Source organism: Notamacropus eugenii, chromosome 3, assembly GCF_028372415.1.
Source record: "Notamacropus eugenii isolate mMacEug1 chromosome 3, mMacEug1.pri_v2, whole genome shotgun sequence".
In the NCBI taxonomy this organism is placed as follows: domain Eukaryota; kingdom Metazoa; phylum Chordata; class Mammalia; order Diprotodontia; family Macropodidae; genus Notamacropus; species Notamacropus eugenii.
In genome coordinates this window covers 449,640,149-449,659,529 of record NC_092874.1, presented here as the reverse complement: position 1 = coordinate 449,659,529, position 19,381 = coordinate 449,640,149, and the positions used below count along the sequence as shown (strand labels likewise).

Below are 19,381 nucleotides of genomic sequence, written 5' to 3'. Positions count from 1 at the left end.
TGAGGAACATGAAATGTTTCATAATTCCAGGCAAGAGATATTTTAACACCACGGAAAATAGTAATCTTCATTTTGTTTCTTTTTTAAATTAAATTTTATTCTGATTAAGCATTTATTTTCTCTCCTTACCCCAAACGAACAATACAAAAAAAGAAAAGTCCTTAATGTAAGTAAAATTAGCAAAGCAAAAGAAATCCACACTGTCCACATCTAAGAATCTTAGCTCTAACTGGGTATTCTAAGGGCATCATGACCTCTCTGGCTTGAAGGGGGTGGTCTATTCCATTGTCAGTCCTCCTGACTCCTGCTATGTAACAGCACTGATGCAAGGTCTAAAGGCTTTCCAAATTTTCTTTAAAATGTTATCTCATCGCAGAAATTGTAGAAAATCTTGTTCTACTCATTTCCCTATGCAACAGTCCTTGGTCTATTCCAGTCTCTACTAGAATGGTCCATTTTGTCATTTCTTATGACACAATAATATTCCAATGATTTTCATTTTCTTTCTAGGTAATTACATGATGTTGAGGGCTCCCCCTTCTCTATCTTTTCTCATGGCCAGACTACTTAACACTGAACCTAACATTAATTATGCTGGTTCCTTTGTATATGTGATCTATATGAAATTGAAACAACAGCCTCTCAGATCATGAGATTAGAGAATATTAGAAATGTTGTTTTAACATTATTAGAAAATTACGTGTTAGAGTAATTGAGCTGGGTGTAGTAGTAGACACCTGCAATCTCTACTTCTAGGGGAGGTGGAGACTGGTGGACAGCTAGAGTTCAGGAGCTCTTAACTGAGATAAGGCTAAAGTCAATCAGCTGTACTCACTAAATCTCACACAGCAAATTCCCAGGAATGGTGACTGTGATGTTGCCTAAAGAAAGATGACTGGCCTGAGCTAGAAAAATGGAGCAGCTTAAAACTACTATGCTGATCAACATTGGGACTGAGTGGTTGCTGAACTTTCAGCCCAGGCAAAATAGGGGGACCTAGGCTTTAAGAGAAATACAAAAATAAAATTATCCAAATCCAATGTCTGCTCTTCCTCTTCTTGGACTTAAAGACTCTTTATTTATATCACTCCATTGTCTTTAATAATTTATTAGCTTGTAGCATTGGTTACTCTTATATGCTCATAGGTATACTTATATCTTCTCAGCTCGCCTAAACTATAAGCCCCTTGAGGGACCTGTCTCCTTTCCAACCCTCAGTGTCTAGTGCAGCACCTTACATACCGGTAGTGCTTCATAGATACCTGTTAATGGACATCCAAAGACTCAAAATTATAAAAAAAAATCTAGGGAGGTATTTTCAGATTCTTTTTAAAGGAATGCCCCCCAAAATCATCCCCCCAAAGTCTCAAAAATCTCAGGGCAGAGCAGTCATCTTGGTAGAATGGTGATGAGCACCAAGCTCCAGAGCAGAGTAGATGAGGGAGGAGAAGAGGCTCTCAGACCCACTGCTCTGCAGAGATTTTGGCTTTAGGGGTGGGGGGAGCCTTACAGGCAAAGGATCTGGCCCCACCCTCCTCATTTTAGAGATAAGGAGGCTCAAACTCACAAAGTAACTTGAAGAGCCTCCCTCAGCTCATTTTTGGGCAAGCAAAGGCCCCTAATCTCAGCAGAGAGCGTGTTCTTTCCGTGGGAGCCTATATTCAAAATAACTAACCTACAGTGCCTTAAATTTTACAAAGGATCACAGAGACTTAGATCTGGAGGGGACCTTAGAGGTCACTGAGTTTCACCTTTTACATTTATACATGAGAAAACTGTGGCCCATAGACATTTAAGTGACTGGCCCAGGGTCATTCAGCTGTTAAGGGTCAGAGGCAGAATTTAAATTCAAGTCTTCTTAACTTCATGTCCAGTGTTAGAGATAGTACAACAGCCAGGCAAAAGTAGGGGTGGGAGGGTGGGTAGAGAGAGAACAACATGGCATAAAGGGTTTCTTTCAATTTTATTTCTTATAAAAATTAATTACTGCCCTAAGATCTATGTATATGCCAAAGCAGAATTCTCAAATTCCTCCATGGTTCTGACATTAATGTACAGAAAAACCCACATTTCATCCAGTGGTCCCCTAAAATTAATTTTTCAATATGTTTAAAGTAAGTGGCCTAAAAAAGTACCCAAGAAAAAATGAACTCCTTCAAACAATCTCCTCTCTCTCTCTCTCTCTTTCTCTCCCTCTCCCCTTTGTTGGCAAACCCTGCCTAACACATTTCCATCCTGTTGCTACAAAGCACTTCACTTTGTACTTGGCAGAGCTGTTAGATGTCCTGATTTTTATTTTTGTTATGACAGTTCTTTGCATTTGAGACCATCAGAAATAGAGTTCTGCAATTCAGGTAACAAGATATAGCAGGAGATCTCCAACAACTGCTTCTCAGACTGTTCATAAATAACATGTGAACAAATCTTTCATACGGGCATGAGAAAAAGGGGCTGTCTCTCTAACCACTCTGTCTAAGATTATTCTAGGGGAAAAAAAATCAAACCCAAACATTAATTACATCTGGTTATGTTTAAATGTCATTAAAATATGCACTGTGTGAACTATGGGGGACTCATGTTACTTCCAAAAATGGAGTCTGTGCCGTGGGTTTCTAACGCCAACTCAAAGGATGGTGGTTTCCTTTTCTGCACAGAGCAAACACTTTGGCATGCTCCAAACACAACTTTTCCAAGTTCTATTTCACCTGTACAAATGGAAAATACCTTAATAGATAATATCAGGATTTTATTCATGAGTTCTTTCAGGGAGGGAAAGTAGAGGACATCCAGAAACAGGCCACAAGGGCTCTAACTAGCTTTCTGTTTGAAGGTGTCTAAGCCAATGCTGTGCCAAGACAAACAAAGTTCAGAGCAGAGGGACGTTATGGAGATCCTATTTCAACAACAAGCATGTCAGCAGGCAGTGCACCTCAGAGAGACCAAAGAGGGAGGGAGGGATAGAACCATGGACATCCTGGGAAACTCTAAATCTGAGGCTAAATGGAGTTTATTCAGTGACAACTGTACTGTGAAATGGAAAAGGATGCACAAGATAAAAGTTATAAAGTTATAAAGATTAAAGTCATAGAGGGGGAGGATGAGACCTATTTAATCTAAATTGAGCAAGGATGGGCTACATCTAGAGAAATGAGAGGGCTTTTTGTTATTATTGTATTCCTAATTTATTTCTTGAGCTGTTTGGTCTTTTGACTTGACAGTCTTTTGATGAAACTTAAGAAAGGCATGATTTTGTCAAGAAAAAAAGATTAAATTTTTTTTTTAGGTTTTTGGCTTTTTGCATATTTATGAAAGAGCACTGGGTCTGGAGTCAGGAAGACCTGAGCTCAACTCCAGCCTCAGCTACTTCCTAGCCATGTGACTCTGGGCAAGTCACTTAGCCACTGACTGCTGACAAAATGGATCCACTGGGGAGGGCAATGGTAAACAACTGCAGTATCTTTACCAAGAAAATCCCAAATGGGGTCATGAAAGATTGGACACATCTGAAAAGAGCAACAGTATTTAGGAAGACTTCAGGGTAATTAAATACAATCTGGATTGATACAGGCAACGATGGTATTTTATCAAAACAAAACAAAAAAACTTTGTTATTATTGAATTTAGGAATCATAGGAAAAGTAATGAAGGCTCTCAATTCCTGGAATTGTACTGAGACTTAACTGCCCAATTTGTAAAGTTTCAAGGAAAACAGTAACACTTGATCTTAGAAAATGATGATGGAATTTTGGCGGAATGATTTTTTTTCTCTCTTCAGTATTCGGAGACTAAATTTTTAATTATTCAAGTTGATGTGTAATCTCAAAAGATTGGGCACAAAATGAGTTCTTTTGGTGTTGTGGAATGAAGTTTTCATTGAGTTGATTTTATGATTGAAGGGATTGAATTGATTAATTTTTATGGCATTAAGAAAATGAGCAAAATGGTGAAGTTGTATTTTAAAATAATTTAATTTCATTGTGCAGTTAAAAGGGAAATTCACTTCTTTTATATTAAGATTTTGACTAGGCCAGGGAATGATGTGTTTGGAGTGCTAGGAGAACAGTAATATATTACTGAATCTCTGCGAGTGAGTATAATGGAGTCCCACCTGGATGACTGAGTTCATCCCAATGCATTCATCTACTTGTTAGGCTATAAATTCTCTACATTTTCTAATATAGTGTTTCTTTAAATGGATGTTAGCATGGCAACCACATCTTTTAAATGAAGTTCAGATGTGATCAGGGAGATTTAGGTTCTCAAAAACCAAACATATGGCTACTACACAGATTAACCAATCAGTCTCCTCTTGGGTAGGTCCTTTTCTTCAACACATCAAGGACTTGTGCCATCAAATACAGAGGCCAAGGAATTCTTCTAAAGCAAGACTTTAAGACATTATAAACTGGAAAAGTCTGGAAGCTACTGTTTCACAGAGTTCTAATAAGAGATTTCATAAAATGCTTCACAATTTTCAATATACAAAAAGCATTCAACAAATATTCATTGCTCACCTAATCTGTAGAGTCACATTATAAATATACAAGTACATTCCAGGACTCTTAGATGAATTTGCTATAGTGGAATTTTCTTACAGTGATTAACTATGTGAATCTTCTTGGGTGTTGTTTCAGTGGGTGGTATGAACCACGAGATCCTCAGGTACAGCATGGTTCACTTAGCTCTCTCCCTGTTTCCTTCGTAAACAGCATAGTCATGGACTTTCATCGTGGAGTGAACATCAAATGATCTGTGATCAGAGAAAGCATTTGTTGGGCATGAAAAGCATTCATTTTTTAATGAAATCGACCAAATACTCATACTGCATGTAGGCCAAGCATCAGAGTAACCAAGTTATAATGGGATTCCTCTGTCATGAAAATGACCTTCCTTTCTTCTTTCCCTCCCATCTCTCCTTCCTTCCATCTTCTCCTCTCTTTTCCTTCCTTCCTTCCTTCCTTCCTTCCTTCCTTCCTTCCTTCCTTCCTTCCTTCCTTCCTTCCTTCCTTCCTTCCTTCCTTCCTTCCTTCCTTCCTTCCTTCTTATCCCCTTTTTCTCCTTCCCTTCCTTTTTTTCCCCAGAACAATTTTACAGAAAGTCAGAATGTCACAACTCAGGTAGAAAAAGGAAAAAAAGAAAAAAAATGGAGGGGCAGTAGGAGGGTACTTGTGTGTATCTGTGAGGAGGCTTAGGAGAAATCCATGGTCTCACCTTTTAGCTCATTAAATAGAAATGCATCCTGGTACTCCTTATACTGTGTGGACTGAGATTTGTCCATGACGAGAGGGTACGCATGCTTAATGTCATCTACCTGCACATCAGTGCCCCTGAACTTCCAGCATGCCAGGCTGTGATAAGCTGGATGGAGTAGCTCAGAGAAGTCTCCAGCCCAATCCAGGTCAGCACCACATAAGAATCTTCTTTCATCTCCACACCTTCCTTCTCACACTCGATTCAGAGAATCTGCTTTGTGTCCTTCTCACTATAAAGAGTGATAGAGACAATGAGCAACCAGTTTAGAGGTCAATGGGAATCCTGTGGGGGCTCTGGTAGCTGGTCTCCTGGATTCTAGTGATGCTGCGGTTGGTGGCCATGATGAGCATGGGAGCCATGTTCCTCTCTAGTACCCGAATGAGGAAAAAGAAATTCTCAATATCAAGCATGTAGACTTCACCTATGAACAGAACTCCTGGGATGATCTCCACTGTACCCTCCTCTTGTCATCTGGCCACCTTATCGCTGATCTGCACCTGCACCTCCAACTTGATCTCCCCTGTGTCACCTGAGGAGAGCTCCAGGAAGCCCTGTGTGCACAAGGTAATGATGTCCGTCTCATGGAGAGACATTGTGTGCACAACCTCCTTTCTCTTCTGAAGTTCCCTACATGGGCACTGAACAAACTTGGTCTGGGAGTCCACGGCATCATAGTCCTGGACACAGGTAAAGGAGCGAGCCAGATTTGACATCTTCCCCATGGCCTTATCGATCATGATGATGTCTCCTGCTTGGACCTTCTCCTTGGTGAGGGATTCAGTCATATTGATGTCCTTCATACGTGGTTTCCATCTTTGTTATCTTTGGGGTCAAATTCCCACCTTGGAGCCAGTACCTGTAGCAGGATGGTCAATCTGGATCTCCGCCACCTCCCCTTCAATGATTTCTGTCTCTTCTTTTATTTGGACCCCAATGGACCTGCTGAAGACCTGGGTCAAGGCCTCTGTCTCGCTCATCTCCAGAGAAGAGCTCACTGCCAGCAATGGCAGTAAAAGGTATGTCAGATCCCAGGACCTGGGCCACGTCTATGGTGACAGCAGTCTTTCCTGTGCCAGGTTTCCCAACAATGAGCACCACCCAGTTAGCTATCTTTTCCTCCTGGATCATCTCCAGCACCATACCAGCAACCCACGGGGCAGTCAGCTGTCCCACCATTTCCTGGCACACCTGTCTTGGTTCCAGAGAATCATCCAACCCCAAGCCTTCGATATAGGAGTGAGCACCAATGTGTTCAATTCACATTACATTCTGTATCTTGGGAACTTTGGTGGTCGCTGCTGTGGTAGCCATGTCACAATCCCTCTCCTACCCTTCCTTTTACCAGGACTGGTATAGAGAAGTCCCAGGAAGGAGACTTCCTCTACTGAACAGTCTCAGGAAGCCACCTGGAGCACTAAGGGGTTAACCAGCATGCACAGGGTCACAAAGCCAATCTTGGCTTGATTTGACTGGCAAGCCTTGAACCCAGGCTTCCCTGACCTTCAGCCAATCTTTTATCTCCTCCATGCTGCCACTCTCTACTTTTAGAGATTTCTAGACTTGATGATACAGAAGTCACCCTTTCCTAATTTGTGAAGAACATTTTACAACCCCTGGTCAAGTTTAGTTCCTTAAAACCCATGAAAAAAATCACAGTTTTCCACATCTCCCTTTTCTTTCATCAGGAACAAACAAAGCATTGAGAACAGAGTAAGTGCTCTGTCCTCAATACTAAAGGTATTAAAGGAAGAGAAATAAGAGAGCCCAAAGATGAACTGATCTATATAGTCAATCAAAGAAGAAATGATATTAGTTATAAGCATGTGTGTATAAATGTGCATGTATATATATAATATCTAATATCATATATGTATATATACAATATGTACACACACATTTCCTAGAGAAGTAATTTTTGGACCCATGTCCAGCAACCAACTTGTGTATTTGTAATATGCATATGTTACAAAGCACCAGATCCTGACCACTGACATTGTATATCAACCATTCTTAATACTGTGAACAGGTGGGAACATGCAAATAGTAAGGCAAGCAGTAACCAAAATGACATTTTAATAGGATTCACATAATTCATCATCTTAGGACACCACAGAGAAATACCTGATATGCACCCTCCCCAAGCAAATGGAAGACTAGAGGTGATGACTAATGCCATTCCTGAGCTTTTTACTGCTGGGGCTAATCGGAACCTCCAAGGTGGAAGTTAGTCCTTCTTTAGGGATGACCAGACTCCTCTGATTGAACTAAACCCAACACCTATGGACTAGATCAGAGTCTGAGTATCAACTACACATCCATCAAGGTGAAGTTTGCAATCTAATCCCTCACTCTTGGAGCAGCAAGGTGGTACAATGGATAGAGCAACCAGATCTGGAGTCAGGAAGACCCAAGTTCAAATTTCACCTCAGACATTTACTGTGTTACACTGGACAATTCACTTTACTCTGTTTTCCTCAGTTTCCTTCTCTATAAAATGAGCTGCAGAACAAAATGGCAAACTACTCTAGTATCTTTGCCAAGAAAACCAACAGGCTCACAAAGAATCAGATATGACTGAAATGAATGAACAACAAATCCCTCACTGCTAGGGAAGGCAGCTGGGTGGTGCCATAGCTAGAATGCTGGACTTAGAGACATGAAGACCTGACTCTGAATCCTGCCTCAGACACTTAGTAGTTGTGTGACCCTGGGCAAGTCACTGAAATTCTCTCAGCCTCAATTTCCTCATATATAAAATGAGGATAATAATAATAGCACCGGGCTCACAGGGTTGTTGGGAGGAACAAACAAGATCATTGATGGAAATGTCCTTATTAGCTCCATCATTAGGCATACCACTTAATACATTCCAGATTTTTATTTATACTGATAAAAACTGCGTTTGTTGTTCACTGATGACGACAATGATTATGCTAATAATTATGTAGTGTTTTAAGGTTTGCAAAGCCCTTCACATGTGTTAACTCATCAGATACTCACCACCACCCTGTGAGGTAGATACTATTATTATCACATCACTGCTGTTTTTGTCCTTTCCATTCTCCTTCCTGTCCACATTTCTCCCCTTTCAGTTCCCTCTTGGGTACTGCCTTCCTCCATTAAAATCTAGGTGCCTTGTGGAGAGGGACTGTGGGGTGCTTGGCATATATTAAGTGCTTAATAATGGTGATTTCCTTCCTTCCTTAAATTTTGCAGATAAGGAAACTGAGGTATGGAGAGGTTAGGTCCTTGCCCAGGGTCATCCAGCAAGGGGGTGTGAGGCAGGATTCTGAGAGGGAGGGACAGAGAGAGCTTAGGCCAGATCATAGATTAGCCATAACTGATGTTTAAGATAACATACATGTGAATCACTTAGTACCAAACTTTCTAGCATTTCTGAAGGCTGGTGTATATGGTCAGCTATTCTCCCAAGCCTTCCTTCCAGCTCATAAGACTAGACGAATGATGTCCAAATGGAACAGTGACTATGTGGCATTGGGTTGTTTCTAGGAAAGCTAGCTAGTGAGACAAAATCACTGTCATTTGGGCTTTTGATGGAATTAAGGGCCTAATTCCACAGCTCGATTAAAAAAAGGTCACCAAACACCTTAAAAAATAAATTGGTGATACTGAGAGACCCCTGCACTCTCTTGGCTTTGGGGGACCAAGCCAGAGTAGAGTGTACAGCCTGATCTTATTTACTCTTGGCAAGCCATGACTTCCTGCTTCTAAGGGAAAAAAAGAAATACAGAAAAGGTTTAAAAAAGCTCATAAAAAGGCTCCAAAGGCTTCTTGGACACCAAACAGCTCTTACAAAACTACATTTTGATGAGCTCCATGTAAATGAATCAGAAACACATGGATTTCATTTCCTTTTTAATACACAAGGGTTTAAGAATGAAGAGGGGGAAAAGTGTTTGGCAAGATGGTTTCTGGGCTCTGGTGAAAATGTTTGAAAAAAATGTGTTTCAGGCATTGGATGAACCAAAATGGGGGGTGGGGGTAGGAGGGAGGATGGCCCAGTTCTAATCCTCCCCCCTTTTCTACCTGGCTCACCACTCACTGATGTGTTGCTGACATGATTTCAAATCCAAATCAGAAAAGAGTCCAGTATATTAAACTCCTCGTTTCTTCTCTTATCATGCCACTCTTAACCAAGATATTATATATAACCAAAACAAAGTATATGGTATTCTCGATGCTGTTAAAAATCACAAGGCCAACAGAGCACATGCAAACTTTACGGCCCCAAAGAATCCATTAAAGGGAATGCAAACCATTTTCCAAAATAATATATGCTCAATCTGCCATGGAACAAGAGGGTTAATGATATAGATTTTCACTCATTTGTGGTCACCTATAACTAATGCACTTGAGACTCCAATATTCCAATCAAAAGTCCAAGAAGTAACATACTGATCCAAGACCTTAGCAACAACAGAATTTTCCCTTTTTTTCACTCTACTTCATTCTTTTCCCAGGAATGTATTTTATTAAAGCTTGTGGATGAGAAAAAGGAACAATGACATCACTGAGGAAAGGCAGCAGAAAGGAGGGAGGAATTTAACTCAATTGAATTCCACAAACATTTATTAAGACCCGCTATATGTCAGACACTAGGTTGATTCCTGGGAATACAAAGATTAAAAAAAAAAGTCCCTGTCCTCATGGAACTTACATTGTACTGGGGAGAACCAACATGCAATCAGATAAGTAAAAATAAAATAATCATGAAGTAATTTTTTTTGGTTGGGAGGGAGATGTACTAAAAACTGTAAAAATTAGCAAAGTCCTTTCATATGGTAGGGGTTTTAAGAGGCAGATGCAAAAAGGGAGAGGCAGGGAGGAAAAAGCCTTTGTAAAATATGAGGTTTGGAGTCCAGGACAACCTGGGTTCAAATCTTGTCTTTACAAACTTTATGACCTTGGAAAAAGTCAGTTGGCTTCTACGTGACTCAGGCAATTATCTGGGACTTGTCTACAAAGTCATCACAAGGGTGGTAGCTTGACGAATTTCCACACCTGGAGTGAGTCTGCATAAGAAAAAAAGCTAGAAATAAATATCATTATAGAGTCAGCTATTTGTATACTCAATCAATCTACACCTGTTTTAACTTTAGCTAAAACAGCAGATTATTTAATTTTACATGTCAGAAAGGAGGATGTCTCAATCTAGAAATGGGATTCTCATCCAAGAGGAGGAAACTAAAACCAAATTCAGGACAGCAAGCCAAAATTGTTGATGTTTATGTAATTTCAAAAGGATAACAGGCCAAGGCTGCCTGTTTGACAGAAAGGTGAAATGAGTGAGGATGGAGAGCAAGAAAACTGGCCCTATTTACAAGCAGAGCTGGGCAGTTTTTTAATGATAATCATAAAACCTTTGACTTGGCCCCAAACTGGGAGATACCCCACAGTTCAAACCCTGCATTTTACAGATGGGGTGAGGGGGGTGAGGAATAAAATAAACAACGAACAAACAAATGACAAAAACAACTGAATGGCTAAAATGACAAATAAATAAATTTTCTTTTTAGGTCAAATGATCAAGGATATTAAAGGTAGCAATGGGTACAATCTGCCATTGGCTAGATCCAAAAATGTTCTAATCCCATCCAATTCATCAAACATGTATGGCGCCACTGCTATGGCCCAGGTATTGTGCAAGGGGCTGAAGACTCAGAGACAAAACCAAAAGACTTCCTGCCCTCTTGGTGCTTATATCCTATACAGGTATAGGCAGACTAAGTTCAGCCCATCCCACCAGTTTTTATGAGGCCAGCAATCTAAGAATGGGGCAAACAGCATAATACAAAGGTAAACAAATGAAAATATATGCTAAGTGTGTGTTTGTCCTTCATTGCCGAAGAAGACCATGCCACCAGAGAAATGATGACATGACTTGCACTTGACTTTGTTCTGAGTGAGGGAGGTCTGTGCAGCTCACCAGCCTCACTTCTCCTCCAGAGTCATCTGAATTCAGTGACCAGATATTCATCAGGATGACTGGAGATGACCCAGGATGAGGCAATTGGGGTTAAGTGACTTGCCCAAGGTCACACAGCTAGTGAGTGTCAAGTGTCTGAGGTGAGATTTGAACTCAGGTCCTCCTGACTCCTGCCCTGGTGCTCTATCCACTGCACCATCTAGAGGTGGTGCTCCAGTGGATAGAGTATTGAGTTTGGAATCAGGAAGACTCATCTTACTGAGTTCAAATCTAGCCTCAGACACTGTAAGAACAAGCAAGCTGGGATATGCTAAGTAATTCAGAGAGGGAAGGAGACAGACTACTACAGAGAAGGAATTTGGGAAGGCCTAACAGGAGGTGATATTTGAACTGAGCCTCTAAGGCAAGAGTTCTCAAACTATTTGCTCATGGGACTCTTTTACACTCTTAAAAATTATTGAGGACCCTCCTCTCCCATAAGGGGCTTTGGGTTATGTGGGATGTTAGTAGTAGTTACTATATTGGTAATTCAACTCACAAATCCCCCAAAAGAGGTCTGCTGACCTTACTACTTCTCTTAGGAAAGTAAGAATACTAAGGGGTAGAACCTAAGAAATAAAACTGGGAAGCTTACATTGAACAAGATGAGAAAAGGTCAGCCCTTGGCCCTCGCTCAGAAACTGACCAATTCCTTAGTTAGTAGAAGAATCTGTCCCTGCTGTGTTTGTCTGCTCTGGAGAACCAATGTGCTGTGTTTTTATTTTTTTTTAAAAGATGTTTATAATAGGAGTCCCAGAAAGAAAAATATTTAAATCTAAACACGACAGGCCAGGGTTCTGGAGCCTCTCAAATAGTTACAGTCCCCCTTTCTCCAACCATTTCAATGCCACCTAATTTTCAAGGGTTTTCAATGCAGATTTACTCAGAGTAAATTTCTATAAGTTAGCTGTTGGGAAGAGAAACAGAAAAAAGCCCTGTGAAATGGAAATATTTCTACTGAGCAAATGCTTTTTGAGAGGAGGATTTTGTTCCTTCACACACCATCAGATTAATAAAGGCAAGGTCAACTAAACCTATCTTCTCTTATGTACAAACTGACAGAAAGGATGAGCCTCTAGCACTTTTCACCAGAAACTGCCAGGAAATTAAGCTCATCGCCAAACAATCAAGGAAAGCTGAATTATGAAGCCTTTGACTATAATCTTAATTCTGGAGTTTTTCCCATATAATAGATCATAGCATGTTTCAGGTTGGAATCACTGAAGGAATGGAGGATGTTTTGCCAGAAGAGGAGAAGGTTCAGGGGATTCCATGATAGTCATCGAAGTATTGGAAAGGAAAGAGACATTAGGCTTGCCTGGTTTGTCCCTGAGGAAAGAACCAGAAGTAATGCACAGAAGTCATAAGAGAAGAAAATGCAGACTTATGGTAAATCTAGGCATGATGTAAGGAAACAATTCACAACAATAAGAATGACTGCAAAGTGAAATGCATGGTTGTTAGAAGCAGTGACTTTCCCCTCACTTCAGTCAATGGCTGGATGATTGCTTGGTAGGATGTTGTAGATATGAGTTTGACTAGATGGCAGCTGAGGTCACCACGAACTCAGAGTTTCTGGGATTACTTCCCACAGGACCACCCTGGTAGTAGTAGAAGTACTACTGTCTTCATTTTACAGATGAGACAACTGAGGCATAAGTGAAATGGAACCTACTGGCCAATGAAGACCCAGTCCTTAAGGCAGGAGAGGTATCTACAAGCTGCCAATCCACATGGAGCCTAGTGAGCCTGCCTCTTCTAAAACATGGTAAAAGGGGGCCTTCCCAATTTAAAGCATGCTCAGGTATTGCAGAGTGATGAAAAGCCTTATAAATGACTGCTGACCTGGAACTGAGTATGCATACAAGAGGCACACAGACAAACTCTCTCTTTTCTGGGTGCATGAACTTCTAGGGAGTCTCCAGCTGGGGGTGGGGAGCTTTGGTCTTTCCTCCTACCCTGTGACCATGTAGCCTTGAACATCGCATAGCACTGATGTTCTGTCTCTGGTGTATTTATTTGTTCCTGATCTCAGAGGCCAGATGATCAGCGATGGAACAGGCCAGGTCAATGGTTTTTAATCTTTTCAAAGAGTGGAAGACCTGCCAGAGATCCAGCAACTGTAGAGTCTTACACTCTTTTGGTAGCCACAGCAGGCAGCTTCAGTGAGGAATCAGCCCTGAAGAACAACCTGCTAGAGCCAGGCCGGCTGTGGTAGTTGGGCATCATGTTTCATTTTATCCTTACAAAAACCCTGGAAGGAAGGCGCCATTATTATCCTCATTTGGCACATGAGGAAAGTGAGGCTGAGAATGGTGACTTACTCAGGGTCACACAGCTAGAAAGTTGGATTTGAATTCAGGTCTACCTGATTCCAAATGGCAGCGCTCTAATCCTAGCTGCCTCCATTTCTGAAATGTTCATTTTACATACCATGCAAATTTGCAAATCATGAAACTTTAACTTGATTCCTTTGACTACCCCCCCCAAATTCAAACAAGAATTTACAAAATATGGGGATATGACATTTTTCTGCCACCTTTTCAAGGTGAGGAGGAATCATGTTAATTTCCAACAAAGGTTATGTCTTTGCTAATTCTTAGAGATGACCAGTGGAAATTCTCAGAGTAACAGTATTGCCAGAAATCACTGGTTCTTGTCTTTGCTAATAAATACTTTTTAACTCCATTCTGCACTGACTTTGTAAATAAAGGTAACAGAAACAACAGTGGCTACATTAGTATCTGGTCCTCCCTTCATCCTCGGGCAGCATCCTCTGGTTTCTGCCAGAACCACTCCTCACATGGATCAAGTTTCCATTCACTTTTTATTTTAAGTTTTTCATCTGTTCTGTTCCTTTAACATCAGGCATAATTGTGAAGATTTGTGTATAAATGGGAAAAGAACCGACTCTGGAGTCAGAGGAACTTCTTTCAAATCCTATTTCTGGAGATCACACTAGTGACCTTGGGCAAGACACTTTGCACCTCTGGGAGCCTCAGTTTCCCCATTTCTAAAATGAGGGGGTTGGAGGAGATAGCCTCTGAGGTCCCTTCTAGCTCTAGACCCGTGTTGGTAAAAATTCGCTATTTCACTCCTAGGGTTTCTGAAGAGTAGTCAAATAGCTGTATTCTTTTAAAGTATCCCCTTTTGGAAAAAGAGAAATATCCATCTTGTGATCATATGGCCATGAAGTGTCTGGTATTCAGGAGAGAAGGGTACCCGTGCAATCAGGAAGATTGAGGCTTTGTTTCTAACATGTAGGAGCCATGAGACCCTGGGCAAGTTATTTAACCCTGTCATGTCCCATACAATTCTTTTACGAAACTATGGAGGAATTCTGATCTGTATCAGAAAACTTCCTAAAAAGATGAAATATCTGTCCAGCTTTCAAAAGAAAACATTGATTTCAAAAATTATTCACAATTATTCATTAGGCTTTGACAAAGAAAAGTAATGGAAACACAGCTCCAAACTGTGGCGCTTTGCCTAAAAAAAAAATGGTACCAAGTTGGATCCACACTTTGACTCAGGGTTCACTGTGAGAAAAGAGGTTATGAAGCAGGAACCTGGATGCAGTAAGTGAACATGTTGTTTAGTTTCTGAAGATATACAAATACCGTATTTGGAAAACAGGTTCGCAGCATAAGGTAAATTGTTTCTAATACAGGATAAACCAAGATGTGATTGCTATGGAATTGAGCTGCTGAGCCCAACATTACTTGGCACACAGTATACATTCTTAGTCAACTGAATCAATCAACAAGTATTTACAAGAGAGGGCTGAGAGCAAAGGTGAATTTTTTATTTTCATGGACGTTTACCCATCATCCAGGCATTACAACATATGCTCATTACTGTGTCTGCAAATTTTCTACTCACCAACTCAACTATAGAAACTTGGCAACATTCTGGTTCCTATTTCTGAACTAAGAAATCTTGGAAATTTGATTAAGTTCACCTCAGTTACCAACAATATAAAGGGTGCTGTTGTAGAGGACACAGTGAATAAAACATATAAAATGTGATCCCTGAGCCTGAACATCTTTGTTGCAGCTTTACCTAAATTAAGGACCACTAGGCTTTGCTGTATGACCCTATTCCATGACCTCTAGAATCTTGAGACCTTCCATCTACTTGATAGATGAATTTTTCTCATATGTGTTTTCTCTCCTTTTTAAGAACATAAGCTCTCAGAGAACAAGATATCATTTTACTACTTGTAACCCTAGCATTCAACACAGTGCTTTTCATATAGTAATAAGCTTTTGAAAAATATTCCTTTTTTCTTCCTTTCCTTCCATCTTCCCTCCCTTTCTTCTCTTCCTCCCTTTCCCTCTTCCTCTCTCCCCTTCTTCCTTCCTTCCTTCCTTTCTTCCTTCCTTCCTTCCTTCCTTCCTTCCTTCCTTCCTTCCTTCCTTCCTTCCTTCCTTCCTTCCTTCCTTCCTTCCTTCTCTCTCTCCCTCCCTATTTAAAGCCAGAGGAAGATGATCTGCTTCAGATCTTGTCTGTATCTGAGACCTTGCTGCTCAACTTCACCCAGGGCACTTGTATCTGCCTCCAGTACAGAAAGCCTTATCGCTGACAGCTGAGCTTGGAGTAACTGGAGGTAGGTCACGTCAATGGATTTCAACGCATCCTGCCAAGCAGCCCATCTGCCAGCTTACAAAATGTTTCTGTATCACTCTCCAATGTTCAAAACTTCTTGGCAGCAGTGTGGTTCTTTGCTAATATTTTTGGAGTCATTATGGGCAACAGGACTGGAGGTGAAGAACCTGGTAGAAAGAATAGGTTATTATTAAGTTGGTGCAGCAAAGCTAGCTTAACCCATAAGGATAGCAGTGAGAAAGAATTGCTACTTTCCAGAGAAATGATGACATTGTCAAACTTTGTAGAGGACTCTGAACTACTGGAAGGAAAAATATAAATGAAATATATCTATTCTATTACATAACACATATATGTTATAATATATATTATGACAACTTTTTAAGAGCAGTCAAAAATATTTTCAGCTTCTAAATTACTCTTTATACATAATAGTAGTTAGACTATGACAAACATACTGACTCCTATCCAAATGTCTCGGGGTACTTTCATAATTCATAGATAGAATGAGCCTCATGGGAAGCAAGAGAGACAAAAAGGCCATCCATTCCTCAGATTCACTAGTGATGGTGAGACCCTTGGCCTGGCAGAGAAGGTGAAACAAGTCTGACTATCTGTCTCCTGCTTTAATCACTAGACAATGCAAATAAGATGTGGGGGGTATGGTGTGTGTAGTAAATTAAATGTATCTATTTTTCCTTCTCAAAGGCAATTAGGGATTTATGGTCAATTTATTATTTTGGATTAAAGACTAGATTCATGTCTCCCCTTTGGAAGATGCACCAAGCATACCCAGCTAGCAACTTCCCCCCCCCCCCAAGGGCATTTCTAAAGTTACTACATTTCCACCCACACCCCTCACCGGCAAGATCCAGTTTTTAATATCTAGTCCTGCGGGTTGGCCCTTTAGGCCAAGGTCTATTCAGTGAATGGGCCTGTTTAAGAAGTAGTCAGGGGATGGCCCCTTTAATGAGGCAAAGAAAAATAACTACATCAGGCTGGGAGGGAAACAGCAACAGTTAGTATTGATAATCACTCTTAAGCCAGGAGGATCCAGAAAACAGGTCTTGAGTGGAGCTTGGGCAGGGGCCTAGTGTTTTTCAAACTATGAGCTTCAGATTGCAGTAGGTTTAAGGGGAAAGGGAAGGGGAGAAGAGGGGAGGGAAAGGAAATCTGCAGGTAATCTGTTCTACATATAAAGTTACATCTGAAGGGTATGAGGACACTGAAAACGGCCTAGGATCATAGATTTAGAGGGTGGAAAGGGCCCTTAAAGGTCAACCCTTTCCCAAGGTCATATAGGATGCAAGTAGCAGAGAAGGCATTCCAGCCAATGTTTCTCTCTCTCTCTCTCTCCCCCTCTCCCTCTTCCTTCCCCCTCTCCTTCTCTCTTTGTCTCTCTCTATCTCTGTCTCCCCTTCTTTCAGTCTCTCTGTATTTATTTCTCAGTGTCTTTGTCTTCCTTTCTTTCTGTCTCTTGGTCTCTATTTCTCTTTCTATGTCTTTGTCTCCTTCTCTAGACTGAGTAAGTCTGCATCATTGAGGTTTTGATGTATTCTCATATTCCTCAGTGGTATAATAGACAGTAGATATACACTGAATGAGATTTAGGGGGCATCTAGGAAGCATTTAGGTGGCCCAGCCATTGGAGTGCTGAACATGGGGTCAAAAAGTGTTTAGATCCTGCCTTAGACACTTACTAGATGTGTGATCCGGGGCAGGTAGTCTAACCTCCCTTGGCCTCAGTTTCCTCTTCTGTAAAACAGAAATGGTAACAGCACCTACCATAATAGGATTATTGTGAGAGAATCAAATGGGAGAACACATGTAAAATATTCTGCAAATGCAGCTGATTTAATCCTCATGGTCTATTATAATAATGGCTAGCATTTACATAATTTTAAGGCTTGAAAAGTGCTTGACAAATATTATCTCATTTAGCTTCACAACAACAATCTGGGGAGATGGGTACTATTGTCCTCATTTTAGAGGTGAGGAAACTGAGGAAGACAGATGCTAAGTGACTTACTCAGGGTGACACAACTAATAAGTATCTGCAGCAGGATTTGAACTCAGATCTTCCTAACACCAAGTCCAGCACTCTATCCCCTGTGCCACCTAGCTCGTAAATAGCTAGAACAATATTAGTCCAAGTATTATTACTCCTGTTTTACTGATGGGGAAAATTGAGCCTTAGGAAAACCGCATAATTTGGCCTAAGTCACATGCCTAGTTACTGGTATAGCCAGGATTTAAAAGGAGACACTGGACAGATATAGTGAACTTGGAGGGCTATTTCTATTATAACTCTGATTTTTTACCTATTCCTTTTGCGTTATTTTTTTTTCACAAATTAGGAAAAGAAAATTTGTGAAGCATTCTATAGAAAAATATACTGTACTGCCTTTTACTGGAAGCCTTCCCTGACCACCCTACTTGCTGATGCACTCTCTCTTTTTCTCTCTCTCTCTCTGTATGTCTCTCTCTCTTTTCCCTTGTATTTCTCTCTCTCTTTTTCTCTTCCTCTCTCTCTTTCTGATTTTTTCTCTCTGCCTCCCCTCCCCTTCTCCTCTTCTTTTTTCTCCTTCTTCTCTCTCTCTCTTCTTCCTCAAATAATTATGATCACAAATACTGATTTACATATTTTGTCTTCAGTCCCAGTAGGGCATAAGGTCCATAAAGACAAGTGTGGTTTGCTCTTTTGCCTTCATATGCCCAATACCTAAGACAGTGACTTTCACATAATTGGTGCTATTTAATAAATTCCTACTGAATCAGACTGGCTGCAAGGCTATTCTTTGTTATATATTAGATATGTTACATATAGATATTTCATTATATATGCTATATGTTTCATTTACATAAGTATGTACATGTGCCTATCTAACATATCTTTTACAGCTAGATAGCTAGCTAGATGAATAGACAGACAGACAGATAGATGAATAGACAGAAAGACAGACAGACAGATGGATAGACAGACAGACAGCCATAAACACCAGAGCTACAGAAGAAGGTCACAGCGTGGCTTGAATGGTTGCATGGCCCATCCCTAAACTTGCTTCTTTAAGTGCTTCCATATTCTCACCCATTAAACCAGAGTAATAAATACCTGAGCTGTCTGAGCAAGTTTTTGAAATTTCACAAAACTATCTATAAAGAAATCAGAAACATAAAGGACAAATCTGAGAAGAATAAAGCCATGTAGACAACTGGACTGTCTCCTCTGGGTATCGAGACTCAGGGCAACCCAAGTTTCTGTTTTGGTTTTTCCAAGTTCCAGCTTTACCAATGAATAACCAGAAAAAAAATTCACTTCCTTAGCCTCAGCATTGCCACCTTTAAGCTGCAAAAATGATGGCAAACATCTGCCTTTACTTTGGAAAATGCAGACGTGGAATTAAATACCAAATAAATCTGTAGGACACTTCAAGTTCCTAAGGGATAACTGTTATATGAAAAAAATGAATTACACAGAAGGAGACACCGAGTAAAGAGTGGAAGATATCCTTCCCCAAGGGTGTAAAGACAAAG

At 40.5% G+C, this 19,381-nt stretch overlaps 1 protein-coding gene and 1 pseudogene across 3 annotated transcripts in view; both read right to left on the bottom strand.

The window, feature by feature from the left end:
* PDZRN3 (PDZ domain containing ring finger 3) overlaps window positions 1–19,381 on the bottom strand; it is a 283,606-nt gene that overhangs the window by 188,732 nt on the left and 75,493 nt on the right. The window lies entirely within an intron of this gene.
* Window positions 5,092–6,655, bottom strand: LOC140497561 (ruvB-like 2 pseudogene; annotated as a pseudogene).